An 11,697-nucleotide genomic window follows, 5' to 3' on the forward strand; every position below is an offset into this window, starting at 1 on the left:
CTTTGGAGGAGCTGCAGAGCTGGCTGCAGGCAAGGGTGACCCCTGGTGGACATGCCGCAGTACTGCCCTCCAGAAGAAAGCCAGTGCCCCGAGGGAGGCAACGAGCAAGTTGGACTCTCGCTCCCTGCCTGCTTTCTAAAGACAACGTTTGTCCCTGCTCATCTAGATGATGTATCCAGAGGTCCCTTCTCTCTCTGCCCCGGGAGCAGAATTAATGCCTGATCGCGAAAGGAGACATCCGGAAGGCCTGAGGTACAGTTAGCACCAGGTAAGGGCTACCCACGGCATCGCTGCCTTCAGCGGGCTGCTCTTAGGCAAGTGCCCCGAGCCCGGCAGGCAAGGCTTTTCGCTCAAGTTCTGGCCCAAGGCGCAGGGTCCTCTCCCCTCATTTGCTCAGCCAGCCCTGACCAAGACCCAGAAGAGGTTGGTCTACTCACCAGAGCTAAGAGAACCTGTGCCAGGGTACCAGTGCCAACGCAGAGAGACAGGGCCCTTCCATCGCTAGCAGGCACTCACAGTGAGCACTCACACTGAACTCTTCATGCTGACCCCGGGGCCTTCGCTTTCTGACTTCCTCTGTTTTGGGGGAAGTGGTCAGGGATTTTTCCAGGAGGCGGGGTGGGCAGAGATGGGTCCCTCTCTTCTGGTCTGCCAGGCATACGCAGATTTCTGAGCGAGAGCCACTCGTCTCTCACGGCAGGACTGCACTATGAGGTCCAAGACACCTTGAGTCTGCCTCAGCCGGAACCAGCAAGGAGGCAGCCATTTGGGAAAGGGGCTGGCTCAAGGCCCCAACCCTAGAACTGCTTCTCTCAAGAAACCTCCCACAGTTCCCTGGGCCTGTTTCCTCATCTGTAAAATGAGGAAATGGGACCATATGACCCTGGAGTCCCTTCCAGCACTGAACCGTCGTACGGTTCTTTTCAACCCAAAGTGGGAGATGGAAGCAACAAGACCCAAGTGTCCTGATACCCCAGCCCTGTATCTCCCCTTCTCTATTCCCTCCCCCATGTGCCCTTGAGACCAGGGAGAAAGAAGGATCTAGAACAGTGGTTCTCAACCTTCCTAATGCCGCGACCCTTTAATACAGTTCCTCATGTTGTGGTGACCCCCAATTTCATTGTTACAAATTGAACATAATTAAAGCATAGTGATTAATCACAAAAACAATATGTAATTACATCTGTGTTTTCCGATGGTCTTAGGCAACCCCTGTGAAAGGGCCGTTCAACCCCCAAAGGGGTTGCGACCCACAGGTTGAGAACCGCTGGTCTAGAAACACCAGGGAAAGCCACATCTTGAAAGGCAGGGTCCCCCTTTCCCACAGGCTCACATGGGCCTGGGTTCTAAGCCCCCCAGAGAAGGAACGAGGGAGTCATTCCTTTTGAACCAGGTCTCGGACTCAAGGGAAGTAGGGACAGGAGGCCCCTGGGGATTTACCTGCTCAGTTGATCCTGGGGCTCCCTGTCTGGCCCCCAACTGTGTCTTTTGAAGGGGTCATAGCTGTGGTTATGGGCACGGAAAGCCCCCGATCTTCGGAGCGGTGCAGCGTGGAAACCATCTCTCTCCTTCTTTTTCCCCTCCTCCTCCTCCTCCTCCTCCTCCTCCTCCTCCTCCTCCTCCTCCAGCTGCTCTCTGGATTCAACCGCAGACAGGCAGCGGCGAGTGTGGCCTTGGGGCACCAGGTCTCCACCTGTGAGGGGCACCTCTGGGACGTCTCTGCTCATGGAAGGCACACGCAGGCCAGTCTGAGTCAAGAAGACGGAGAAGGGTGAGCAGAGTTCTAGAACTCTGGAACCCTGGAACTAGAAAGGTGTCACAGTCAGCCAGGCCTAGCGCATCGAGCCACTCCGCCCCGTACGGAGGCACAGGACTGGAGAATGGCTGGCTGAGGATCACACCAGGAATTAACCGCAGAGCCAAGTCTGGGACTTGGGTTTTCTGACTCCCAGGATAGTGTTCTCTCCAGTTCATAATGACATCCTCGCCCCTCATTGCTACTCCATTCAGTGAGCACCTCTGTGGCAGGAAGCCAAGCCAAGCAAAGGGACATAGATATTGTTTCTGTCCTCAAGGAGTTCACAGTCTAGGGAGTGACACATGTGCACATGTGCCTGTGTGTGTGTGTGTCTGTGTGTGTGTGTGCACAGACAAAGACACAAATGACTGGTCAGAGTATGCCAAATGCCACGAGAGACAAGCTTTAACAAAAGGCTTTGTGCCATCCAAGGAATGTGCGCATATTTCAGTTGGAGGACTCAAAAAAGGGACACAGCAGGAAGTAGGTAGGTAGCCTTTGAGGTGGGCTGCGGGGCGGAGTGGCTAGGATTTGGCCAACTTGGAGAGGGAGGCGTCCAGGCAGGTAAAGGTTCCTGCGTGAGGAAGTATTGTGATTTCTTCTAAGACTGGTCTTGGGGGAGTAAAACACCATGATGGCCCCTCCCATGGAGCAGAGAGAAGGGCTCCAACATCATGACCTGCGTGCAGTTCCTTCTCTCTCCCAGGTGGGCATTGTTCTCACTGCCCAACACTTGTGGCTGCCACCAGGGCTGGCCTCCTTGTGTCTCAGAGATAAGAACCCTCAGGTGCTCTTAAAGTTGCAAATGATAAGCCCATTCCAGGAAGAAGTACCAAATACCAGAGCACCAAGGCGGTGCAGGGGAGGGCGGGAGGGCGCTCACATTGACTGCATTCCTCTGAGCACCTGGCTTCCAGGTCCAGGCTCTGGCACTTCTGCTAGAATGAGTCTCCAGGCTCCCCTTCTCCTGGAACCACCCCCAGCTGCTGAGGTGCTGGGAGGACCCAGGAGGACCAGGAAGCCGTGAGTCAGAAGACGGTCTCCTCCCCGGCTTGCCGTGAGGGTGTCAAGCCTCCTCCAGTTATCTGGGTTCCCCACCCCACCCACCTGGGAGAGTCCAGGTGGTTGGAAAATGGTTCCCTCAACAATTTTCACTTCAACCTGGTCACTGCCCCACCCTCCCCAGGACTGCTGAGAATGTGCTTTTGTCTGCTACCCCGGAGAAGCAAGGCGACAAGTGCCCAGGCCTCTGCAGCCGCATTCTCAGGGCAAGTCTAAGGACAAAGAAGGGGAGGCCTAGAGAAGGCCTGTGCCCGCCCAGGATCATAACATCGGAAAGCAACGTAGAGGGCACCCTTAGCAGCCACCGCGAGATCCTCTCTCTCCTTGTTTTGTTTTTGTTTTTATTGACTTTTAGAGAGATGGGAAGGGAGAGAGATAGATAGAAACGTCATTGATTGGCTGCCTCCTGCACAGCCCCCACTGGGGATGGAGCCCGCAACCCAGGCATGTGCCCTGACTGGGAATTGAACCGGCAACCTCTTGGTTCCTGGGTCCACACTCAATCACCGAGCCCCACCGGCCAGGCCTCTCTCCTTGTTATCAGACTCGGGCCTCCTGCCATCTGACGTGCGGCTGCAAACAGGGTGCAGATCTGCAGGGAGCAGGACAGAGCCTGAGGGCCAGGGACCGGTCCCTGCCACCCAGTGGTTTCCAAAGCTAAGGTTTGGGGGTAAAGAGGAGTCGCATAAAGTATTGTGAGAAGCAGGCGTGGAGAGAAGGAAGTGCTCACTAGGAAGAGAGGAACGGGACTGGGAACAGGACAGAAGTTGAGGGGCACTGAGTGGGCGCTGTGAGAACCCTGGTCTGGCATTCAGTGACCTCATGAAAGAGGAAACACTGCTTGGCGTACACCCCCTGTACCCAGCCTGTCTGCTCTCCTGGCCCCAGTTCTGCCCGCAAGGCGGGATTTGGCAAGATCAATGAAATGCAGTGAACTGAAGCCTTTTTCTTTCCCTCTTCCTGGAGATGCCACCTGCTAGAGATGGTACCCTGCCATCCTGGCTGATGGGCGGACAGATCTGGTCCTGAGAGCTCACCCTTCCTTTTCCACCGCAGAACAACTGGCTTCTGGCCTCTTCGGGAGGATCTGCCCTTTTCCCAGCATCCCTGCCATTTCAGTCATTGTCTCCGCCCTCTGGGAAAATGGAATCCACTGAGCTCCTTCTCCTTCATATCTTCATCCATTTCCCAGAGTCTTTCCTGGTTCCTAAATTCCACCCGTCCATGCTCTAATGCCAGTCGTTTTATTCTGTCCTCAACCCCCTCCCAGAGATATTTCTCCTCCGTTTTCTGAAACTCAAGCTGGGGTGCCCATGGCTGTGCTGGTTTCCCTCCTCTCCAATCGGCTCTCTCCCAGCCCCCTAGCCTCCCAGGCTCAGGAAATGATGCAAGGGAACAGCCAGGGCTGGGCCTCACACAATGGCTTTATTTAGCTCCCGGATGTGATCACATCATGTCACATTATTGCTTCTGCTGAGCAGAGCGATCGGAGATGCTGAAATAGGTCTGGGATCAGAAGCCGGAGACGGGGACAGGGGAGGAAGGCAAGCAGGGCTCTAAGAGGTCCTTTTACTTGTATTCCTGCTCCTGGATTAGATGGTTTTCCCACCAGCACAGACCACCAGTGTCTCCTCCTCTGAGTGTGCAACCTCCCCCGATTACACTAGTCGTCAGTGACTCTGGGTGGTGAGATGGGAGCGTATAATGTTTTAATAGAGAGAGACATGCGTTATTCCAAACTCTGAGACCCCATCATTTATTTACATGGGTATAGTGGAGTTGAAGTCCAGCAGATTCACTGGTTCTGATGCCTTCAAAAGCCATATGACCTTGGGAACTTGCTTAATGTTGTTGTTTGTAATTGACTTTAGAGAGAGAGGAAGGGAGAGGGAGATAGAAATATCGATGAGAGGGAAACATCAATATCAATTGGCTGCCTCCTGTATGTCCCCTGCTGAGGATCTAGCCCGCAACGCAGGGCATGTATCCTCACCAGGAATGGAACCTGTGACACCTTAGTGCATGGGTTGACGCTCAACTATTGAGCCACGCTGGCTGGGCAATGTTCTTGAGCTTCAGAATCTCTGTAAAATGGGAATGATAATACCTAAGTTGTAAGAATGTTGACAGCCGAAACCGATTTGGCTCAGTGGATAGAGCGTCGGCCTGCGGACTGAAAGGTCCCAGGTTCGATTCTGGTCAAGGGCATGTACCTGGGTTGCGGGCATATCCCCAGTAGGAGATGTGCAGGAGGCACCTGATAGATGTTTCTCTCTCATCGATGTTTCTAACTCTCTAGCTCTCTCCTTTCCTCTCTGTAAAAAATCAATAAAATATATTTAAAAAAAAAAAAAGAATGTTGACAGACTTGATTGATAATGTATGTAATGTGACTAACATTGTGCTTGGGCCATATTTAGGTATTTAATAAATGCTACTATTATTATTGTTGGTTTTAATATCTAAAAGCAGAGAGAGTGTAGGGCACAGAGAAATGGAGAGATGGAGAGAGGAAGGCCCAACACAGAAGCAGAAACAGAATAGGCATTATATGATGGTTACCCACCATCATCCCTTTAAAAAGAGAGAGAGCCCTAGCCGGTTTGGGTCAGTGGGTAGAGTGTCAGCCTGCGGGCTGATGAGTCGCAGGTTCGATTCCGGTCAAGGGCGCATGCCTGGGTTGCGGGCTCGGTCTCCTGTGGGGGTGTGCAGGAGGCAGACGATCAATGATTCTCTCTCATCATTGATATTTCTAGCTCTCTCCCTCTCCCTTCCTCTCTGAAATCAATAAAAATATATTTAAAAAATAAAAAAAGAAAAAGAGAGAGAATAGCCCTGGCCAGTCTGGTGGCTCAGTGTGTTGAGCATTGTCTCATGCACCGAGAGGTCACCAGTGCAATTCCTGGTCTGGGCACATGCCCAGGTTGCAGGCTGGATCCCTGGTGGGGGAAATGCAGGAGGCAGCTGATCAACGGATGTTTCTCTTTCTCTCCTTTTCCCTTCCTCTCTCTCTAAAATCAATAAAAAACATTTTTTTTTTTTTAAAAAAAGGGAGAATAAATAACCCATGGGCCAACTAGTCACAATTGTGATGGGGACTAATTATCATAAATAACTTCTGATGGAGTAGAGTGCACACAACCAGAGCATTAAGAGAGAGCCTTTCGTGCTCAGAGCCCCTGATGGACCCTGATGAAGCTGTCCTCTTCAAAGAGAAGGGAGGGACAGAGTGACCCCTGATACTTTAAAGCAGGGGTTGGCAAACTGTAGCCTGTGGGCCAAATCTGTCCTGCTATCTTTGTGACACATTAAAATTATATGAAATCCAAATTTTGGTGTTCGTAATGTTTTTTTGGGAACACGGCCATGCTCATTCATTTATATATGGTCTGTGGCTGTCTTTGCATAACGACAGCAAAATTGGTAGTTGCAACAGAGACCATGTGGCCCACAAAGCCTAAAATATTTATCATCTGGGTCTTTACAGGAAAAGTTGTGCAGATTCCTGATTTAGAGCAACAGGGTCTAAAAATCTAGGAAGGAGGAAAAAGAGATCAAAGAAAGACATCCAGGCTCACTGCACTCCATTCTGCAGCGAGCTGGGGAGAAGAGGGACATGGAAGACCCCAACACATCCCTGTCCTACCTTGCCTCTGGAGCCTACAGGGGAAGAAAGTTAAGGAACGAGGGCTTCTTTCAGAGCAAATCCATCGCACTGTGGGGCCCGGGTTCTTTTCTTTCTAGCTTTGAAAGAAATCTGGCAATATGGTTGTGCTCATTTCCACCCCACCCCCCACCCAGCCAAAGAAAAGAAGAAACTGCTAAAGACATTAGATGGGGGCTCCAAAGAAGTTGAATTTGTCCTTTCTACTCCGTCTGTTATCTTAGAAATCTGAATGAGGCCGGGGGCAGGCAGGGCTCTGCCTATGTTTGCTGCCAGCAAACACTGGGATAGTAAGTACTGCTGGCCACACTACACAGCCCTTCTGAAGCCAGGGCGGCCTGGGGGCTTCCTGGGTCTGGATTTAGGTCCTAAATTGCCTGAAGCCCGGCCATAATGTGGCAGACCCAGATCCGGATAATAAAGGGAGGGAGGGAGGGAGAGGCCTGCTGGCTCTCCTCCAGGTCTCCCAGCCCTGGGGGGACAGGGTCATTGAAAACCCTTTGATGGTTCAAAATTTAACCTACCTGCTTCTTTTCCTGTAGAAAGTAAACCATTAATCCAACAGTGTCTGCAAAGAGGGCTAAATCAGGGCCTCTCTTAACTTCAGATAAAGGAGGCCCCGTCACCATAGTTCCTTCCCACCCTGCACCCCGGACACCCCGTCTCCCCATCCTGATTCCGTCACATCATTACTCTGTTTCTCAGTGTGAAACACATGAGATTTTGACATGTGTTGCAGGCTGGCGTCCTGAACTCACTGTCCTTCTCTTACTTTCCTGTCCACTGCCAAACATGAAAGGAAAGGCAAAGGGTATAGAGCAGCGGTTCTCAACCTGTGGGTCGCGACCCCTTTGGGGGTCGAACGACCCTTTCACAGGGGTCGCCCAAGACCATCGGAAAACACACATATAATTATATATTGTTTTTGTGATTAATTACTATGCTTTAATTATGTTCAATTTGTAACAATGAAAATACATCCTGCATATCAGATATTTACATGACGATTCATAACAGTAGCAAAATTACAGTTATGAAGTAGCAACGAAAATAATTTTATGGTTGGGGGTCACCACAACATGAGGAACTCTATTAAAGGGTCGCGGCATGAGGAAGGTTGAGAACCGCTGGTATAGAGAGAGAGGATTCATTCATTCAGGTGTCAGGCATGGAGAAGAGAACCCAGAAGCGTCTGAGGACCAAGACAATGGTGGGATCTGTGTACCATCTCACAGTGGGACAGGGCTAAGTACAGGCTAAAGCCCACATCAGCTTCCAGGTTGACTTCTGCAAGGTACACACCTGCTTCAGGGCCCGCAGCGCAGAGCTATTGATTTTATTGTTACTACTTAATTACTAAGTTCAAAGCTAGAGAGTCCGCAGCCCCAGCCCCCTGACCTACCCACAGCTCCTTTGACTCAGTCAGCAATCAGGCATCTTAAGCAACCACCCTAAATAACACCCAGGTCTTTGATAAACCAGGCTCACGAATCAATCCGGAATTTGCTGCTTTGGGCTTCCAGGTGTCACCTTTTTTTTTTTTTTTTTTTAAATTGGTTTGCAAACCAAACTTGGGTTAGCAAAATCCCCTGCATGGACCCAGGGAAGCCCATGACATGTGGGGGTTACAGAAGAGAGGGAGACCAACCAATCCTCTCCCATCTCCTCCTGCCAGTTTCTTGGCATATGTTATGGGTACTGTGCCAAATAGGTGGGGCAAGAAAGGGTCTGAGGTTCAGAGGGACACACCTGAGAAGACTTTGGCCACTGTGTCCCAGGGAATTAACCCATCAGATCCTAGGAGACAGCTAAAAGTAGGGGGCAAAGTAGGGAGCCCCTAATCTGATAGATAATCTAGAATCAGGATGTCCCTGGCTCCAGGTATGAGTTGGTGGTTTTTTAAATTTCACAACCCCCAGGAGTAAAGGAACAATGTTAGGCACTAGGAAGGGGACCCTGAATGAATTCAGATATCAGAGTTTTAAAATCCATAGGATTGTGGAGATTAAGAATATGGATAAGGGTTTAGCATCACTTGTCACACACGTATTTGAGTGTTAACTGTTGGCCATAATTGTGATTCCCTCTTTGTGCGCGACACACACACACACACACACACACACACACACACACACACATACAGCCCCCTAATTAACAATGAGAGCTGAATGCAGGGGGCTGGTAGAGAGGCCACACACTGTTCTCCCCTCCCAGCTCTGCTTCTGGGGGAGTTGCCCCTGTATAGGGAAGGGACCCCGAGAAAGGGACAAGAGGGAAACTCACCAGACTCGGGAGATATCCCAAGGATGGGGGACTTGCTCCTGCCCTCAGTTGGTGACTTCAAATAAGAAAAAGTCCTGGTTTATCAAGGTCGGCCGGCTAAGAATCCAGTCCAGCGCCTCCATGGAAGTGCCCCTTACATGGTCCTTTTAAAGGGAGGGCTCATGACCCAGAGGTTTGCACAGGAGAAGACAGGGGGACTCGTTCCCGGCCAGACCAGCCGCCTCTTCTATTACTCCAGCACTTCCCTTCCCCGCCCTACTTCAAACACCCTGTGCGCAGGCCTTTAACCCCTTGTGCGCTGGTCCTGAGGGTTCCTGATCCCCGTCCTCAGCATTCCCTGGACAAAGGGCGGCCCCCGGGTTTCAGGTCATGTGGAAACAGGCAGAGGAAACCAAGCTGGGGTCATCCCGAGGGGAGCATACGTGGGAACCTGACATCCAAGGAGCCTTCGCCCTCCCTCCAATGGGGACAGGGTGAAGCCAGGGAGAGGAAGAGAACAGCAGGGCAAGACTCACAGCTGGAAACTGACTTCACAGCCAGGTCCTCCTGGGGTCAGGGAGGCCCTTGGTCCTCCCTCCAATTTGGCTTCAAAACTGCGTGTTGGTCCCTTTAAGAGGCAGGTTACCGCAGGGGGTAGAGGAGGAAAGATTGTACTTTCTGTGATGAAGGGAGGAGCCTTCACAGGGTCAGCTACATCTGAGGAGGGCCCTCCCTTCAGCCCCAGGGACATGGTGACCAGGCAGCTCAGCTCCCTCCGCATTGTTGTGGATACCAGGCCAGGATATCTGACCGGCTGCGCTACCCTCTCCCCTGGTACCAGCTGGGGGTGGGGGGTGGCTGGCTCACCCCCACATCTTCCATGGGGCAGAGGACAGCATGGGCAGACACTGGACTTCCTGAGGTAACTGGATCCTCCTCCTGACAGCCCTGCTGGGGCTGCAAGACCTTAGCTGGCTCTGCCAACTCACTAGTTACGGGGCCTGGAGAAGTGATGAATTAGCCTGGTTTCCTCATCTGTAAAATGGAGGTGTTCAATGAGAAACGGGCAAATACTGGCACACCAGTGCCGGGCCTTGCTAGTTATTCAATAAATTCGCCAGCTGCCACTGTGTGGGTTAAGCCACTTGACCCGGCTGTGCCTTTCCTGACCCATTAAAGAAGAGGGTTGGATCAGGTGGGGCACGGCCCATGCTTGCTCTAAAATCCTCGTTCTGGGTGAAAGGAAGAGGGCAGTTGCTGCCAGATGTGGAAACTGCATCGTTTCCTACCTGGCTGGGCCCCAAACCCCACGATGGGTGACAGGGGTAGCTTCTCCTTTCACAAGAACACAGGGGAGACACCTGCCTCATTTTACTGGCGTGGGGGCCTCGGAATCCTCTAACTGAACAATTTCGCGATTGTTCAGATGAGGACACAGGCTCCGGGAGGGGCGTGTTTTACCTGAGGTCAGCCAGCCAGCAAGTGGTGGATGAGGAGGGCGGATGCCCAGCATGCTGCCCGTCTGTGGTCAGTCCTGCTTCCACCACTCGGAGCCACTGCATTCATTTCCCCGTTTCTTGGAAATTCGTACACCCGTTTCCCTTTGACTTCCTTCAGGAGGAGTCCCCAAGCCTAGCGTGTGCAGGTGGACACCCAGGCACCTGGTTCCTCCTGGTACCAGGGCTGGGTGTGTGGGTGAGCAGGTGCCAGCTGAGAGTTTGGACAACGTGGGAGGAACAGTCAGCTGGCTTCCAGGGTGGGATCTGGAACACGTTGGCAGCTGGGTTACTCTCTGTATTGCCTTTTAGGGAGGAGCCCGTTATGGTACCCCACCTCCAGGAAGGATGGGGGACCCAGGCTTACACTCCCTCCGCCATGCAGACCTGCACACAGTCTGGAGATTAGGGTTCCCACCTTCCTAGGGTGGTTTCCATTAGAGCAAAGGACGCTATCGACCACTCCTCCTCCCAGTCAGTTACCTCAGAGTGAACAGGGTTCAATCATAAAGCCAACTACTCCAGCTAAGTCTGCCTCTAGAGCAGTGGTCCTCAACCTTGGCTGCACATTAGAATCCCCTGGGAATCTTTGTAAAATCCTGATTTCTGGGCCTCATCCTCCGGAAATTCTGTTTCTCTGTTACTAATGTTGTGGCCCCACCCCATAACAAAGAAACAGAATTTCCGGAGGATGGGGCCCAGAAACCAGGATTTTACAAAGATTCCCAGGGGATTCTAATGTGCAGCCAAGGTTGAGAACCACTGCTCTAGATTGCAGTGGTTCTCAACCTTCCTAACGCCGCGACCCTTTAATACAGTTCCTCATGTTGTGGTGACCCCCAATTTCATTGTTCACATTGAACACAATTAAAGCATAGTGATGCATCACAAAAACAATATGTAATTATATTTGTGTTTTCCGATGGTCGTAGGCGACCCCTGTGAAAGGGTTGTTCGATCCCCAAAGGGGTGGCGACCCACAGGTTGAGAACCTGTTTTAGAGGCTCCGTATTCTCCAAGCCCACTGCTCACGGGTGGGCTGGCATTCCATCCGACCCCAGTGGAAGTGGATCCCTTCAGAGAGGAAGTATCTGGTTTTGGCCCCTTTTCAAGGTGCCAGTGACACCAACTGCCTCCACAATGCTGCTCTTGTTGGCTGTCCGCGCCCCCTCTCCCGCCGGAGTCTCCCCCGTTCTTACGAGGCCCAGGACGGAGTGCTGAGCTCCGCCAGGAAAGGTACAGATCGCCCGTTTCGGGAAAGGAGCGCCTCTGAGTGGAGACGCGAGGAGAGTCCTCTAGGACCTTCGGGTCAGGAAGCTCATCCTGGCCCCTGGGGCACAACACCGCCTCCTGCAGGTGAGCACGCTGTTCCCGGAGACGCGCAGGTGGAAGGGTGCTTCCCCCTCCAGACGGAT

This window comes from Myotis nattereri (genome assembly GCF_964212035.1).
Source record: "Myotis nattereri genome assembly, chromosome: 18".
Taxonomy (NCBI): Eukaryota; Metazoa; Chordata; class Mammalia; order Chiroptera; family Vespertilionidae; genus Myotis; species Myotis nattereri.